General features: G+C 45.2%; 1 long non-coding RNA gene across 4 annotated transcripts; it reads right to left on the bottom strand.

Moving 5' to 3' along the window:
* On the bottom strand, window positions 1-3,604 carry LOC103671287. 4 transcript variants are annotated; one of them, XR_570821.2, is made up of 4 exons: window positions 3,543-3,604; window positions 2,485-2,748; window positions 2,008-2,285; window positions 1-1,483 (listed from the first exon to the last, which is right to left on the bottom strand). It is a non-coding gene; the product is annotated as an uncharacterized LOC103671287 (long non-coding RNA). The 4 variants fall into 4 exon arrangements; XR_005832967.1 differs by having other exon boundaries at window positions 2,485-2,814; window positions 3,543-3,583; XR_570816.2 differs by lacking the exon at window positions 3,543-3,604 and adding an exon at window positions 3,362-3,536 and having other exon boundaries at window positions 2,485-2,814.
* Between the last annotated feature and the right edge of the window lie 214 nt (window positions 3,605-3,818).

The raw sequence follows: 3,818 nt of genomic DNA, 5'->3' as shown, positions 1-3,818 counted from the left end.
TTCCTTTTTTGTCTGATGCCTTGTGGGACTGGGGCTAAGGGATGTGCTCCCCTTGTTGGCACAACAGCTTCTCTCTCTGGGTAAGACTGACTGAGACCTAATGCTCCAATTATGATAATAAACCACATTTAAAGCACTTATTTACTCTCCTTAATGTTATGTGGAAGAACCTCTTCTGAGCACAGCATAAACCAGGCCTGCTCGGGACTCCGTCAGTAACTAAAGCCCTCTCCTCACCTCGAAGAGATCTAACAGGAATAACCCATAAGTATAGAAAAACAATAACAACAATGGGACTAGTGATACAGCTGACTTTGGATAATGTGGGGGGTAGGGGCACAATCGAAAATCCGCATGTAACCTGACTCCCCGAAAACAGCCTACTGATGACCGGAAGCCTCACCAATAATATAAACAACACACATGTTGTAGGTTATGATGCATTATATACTGTACATACTGGATGTGTAAAAACCGAAACACATACAAGCAGACGTGCACTGTTCCACCCCGTGTCTTTCAAGGGTCAACTATAATCTGAGTGTGTACTACGTTCCTGTACTGTTCAAGCACTTCACAAACATTAACTCACAAAATACTGGGAAATACTTGATATCTGTTATAATGACAGATAACAAATACGGTTATCTGAGGCCATGTTAATTACAGCTGGTGGAGGGCTGCCAGGAAAGCTGCACGGAGAAGGAGAGTTTTGAGCGGAGCCCTTGAAATCGTTATGCTCTATACAGGAGGAGAGGCTTCCAGACATCAGCCACACACTTCTATCTCACCAACCCCTTCTCTTCTCACACAGTATTTGAGGCCACTTATAATGAAAAAAGCAGCCACAACAGAATTGTTACCCCAAGACTTAAAGCTCACTCAACAGGAGAAGGGACAGCTGTAGGAGAGGCCTCAGGCTAGTTCTCCGAAATGAGGTAAATGTCAAAATGTCCCAGCATCTTAGGCAGGGTGGGTTTCATAACTTCAACTCCCCGTGTAAAAAACAAAACAAAACCAGACATTGCGCTTGCTCTAAACGCTCAGAAAATGGACAGAATGAATCTTTATCCGAGGGGGTGGTCAATAGCAGCACAAATTGTCTTGCACAAATACAGAACGGTAGCTCATACCTGTGTTTCTCACCCTTAAATGTACTACTTGTGATGTGGCATATCTGTGGGGAGCTAAGACACTTCGGTCCAAGAATGCACATTTCTGGTGTTCTAACACTGACCAGATCGAGGGAGAGAGCTTCGAGCAGCGCTTTTCAAACTCCAGTGTGATCCCGGGAATCTGGGATTCTAACTCAGTTGGCCTGGGTTGGGGCTGGAGGTGGTGCATTTCTCACAATCCTGCGAGGCACCGGTGCAGAGCGGCAGTCGTCAGATGCGAGCACGCATCAGAACACACGGGTGGCTGCGTCCCCTCTCCTGAGTGTCTGACACAGAAGTTCTGGGGTGGCGCCCAACAGTTGGCATTTCTTAAAAAAAAAAAAAAAAACCAAACAACAAAAGAAACTAACACCTACTTTATGGAGGGATGATTGACATACAAACAGCTATAGATTTGTAACATATACAACTTGAGGAGTTCGGAGAGAAATATACGTTCGTGGACCTATCAGCACAAACCATGCCATAAACATACCCATCACCTCCAGAAGTTTCCTCCTGCCTTCTCTATGATTATTCAATCTTGTGGTGATAGGAGTTTGCATTTCTAACACATTCTCAGGTGATACTCATGCTGCTGACGCATATACCCCCCCCACCCCGGCCACCACATACGAAGGACCACTGGCTTACGACATCCCTCATGAGTGCCCAGTGGTCTCTCCTGACTTTGCAGGAAAGTCTGGGGGTGGGGGAGGGGTAGACATTTCAAGAGAAAACCACCAAGATGGGTCTTCCAAGTAGGTATTGTGTGAGCTAAAAATGAAAAGGGGGTCCACACGCTTTAGATAACGAAGATAAGGATAGCTGGCATTTTTGACATTTCACTCACATTATCTCAGCATCCGGCACGGGCAGCAGAGTCGGGGCTGGCGGAGGAGCCGGCGGCCCCCTGTGCGTGCCAGCAGGTAGCGTCACTTCTTCGGGGCCTTGCTGTGTGGTCTGCGGAGCTACCTGCGAGGCAGGGCCCCGTCGGCCCTCAGGAAACACCTTTAGGTGTGGACAAGCAGACGCTGGAGGCCTGAGTTCTGCTTCACCGGGCTCGCAGGAAACAACCCGAAGAACTTGGCGGCAGGTGTTAACAATCATCTGTCTCAACCACAGAAGAACCTGAATATAGAACAGAGTTTATCAACCCTGGCGCGCATGAGAAGCACCTGGATGCCCAGGACCCATCTGGGGAGACACGTTTTTAAAAGCTTCCCAGGCAGGGTTGAGAACTACTGGTCTAGGTTTGACTGGGGGCAAGAATCTCCACAAAGGGCCAGGCAAATAAAAAGAGAAGGAGGGGAGCAAAAACCAGGCTTACCAAACAAATTGCCTATGCCCAGAGCAGGTCACTTCGGGGCTTGCCAAACTAGCCACAGGGCTTGCGCGCTCTTCTTCAGAGCAGTTCTCCGATTTGGGGCAGATGAGTCACCTGCAGGGTTTGTGAAAGCGGGGTCCACGCCCAGCGTTTCTAACTCAGCAAGTCTGGAGTGGGCACGAGGATTCGAGATCTAACACGCTCTTGGGTGTTGCTGATTCTATGGGTTCCAGAAGTGTAGCTGCTTGGCTATTAAGACCATAACTCCTACATAGAGAGGGATGCCTGTATTTCAGATTTTCTATATTTTCTCAGTTTTGTTTTTTTTTTTTACTGGAGCAAAAAAAAAAAAATGCAGATAGACAAAAATGAAAACATGGAAATTAACCATAATCCAATGATAAAACCACAGTGAGCAACTTTTTTCCTACACTATAAATTTGTATAAGTACAGATTTTCTGAGAATAATGATTATATGAGGAATATTACTGCATCTAAAAAGATATTTATACCTTCAATTCCCTTATATCAAAATCTATATAATAAAATTTGCTTTGGGGCACCTGGCTGGCTCCAGTAGTGGGGCGTGCGACTCGAACTCGAGGTGGTGAGTTCAAGCCCCGTGTTGGGTGTAGAGATTATTTAAAAATAAAATCTTTTAAAAAAAACAAAATAAAATATGCTTTGAGTTTAGAGCTATAACAAAGTTTATTTCTCTTGATAAAAATATTTTATAATTAAAAACAGTCTTAGAAAAGCTATCTCCAGCTATTTAAATAAATGTAAATAGGCCACGGCCCTGTTAAAATGCTATTTAGGGTTGAACTGTAGAGCTATTATTTTGGAAAAGCCTCAAAAAAAAAAAAAAAAAAAGCTTACAGTGTAGGAGCTCTGTCAAGCTGTAGAGTTTGCCCATAAATGTTTCCTTTCATAAATTCGGAGTAATGATCAAGAGATACTAAAGGTTTTCACTGTTTATAACCCTTTTCTCTATTAGGTAAAGTGGAGAACAGCCAAGATTAAGAGTGGAGTGCACTTAGAATCTGCTTGTCCAGGACACCTGGGTGGCTCAGTTGGTTAAGTGTCTGCCTTCGGCTCCGGTCATGGTCTCAGGGTCCTGGGATCGAGTCCTGCGCCGGGCTCTCTGCTCAGCAGGGGACCTGCTTCTCTCTCTGCCTGCCGCTCCCCCTGCTTGTTCTCTCTGTCAAATAAATAAATAAAATCTTAAAAAACAAAAAGAATCTGCTTGTCGGTCACATGTGGGACAAGAGTTAGAAAAGCAGCCCAGACTTCCTGGCATGTGACGGTACAGCCTTTGGATGTGGCTGTATCACTT

The sequence above is a fragment of the Ursus maritimus genome, unplaced genomic scaffold (assembly GCF_017311325.1).
Source record: "Ursus maritimus isolate PB19 unplaced genomic scaffold, ASM1731132v1 scaffold_6, whole genome shotgun sequence".
Classification (NCBI taxonomy): domain Eukaryota; kingdom Metazoa; phylum Chordata; class Mammalia; order Carnivora; family Ursidae; genus Ursus; species Ursus maritimus.
The sequence above is the reverse complement of the archived record's forward strand: the minus strand, read 5'-3'. Positions and strand labels throughout refer to the sequence as shown.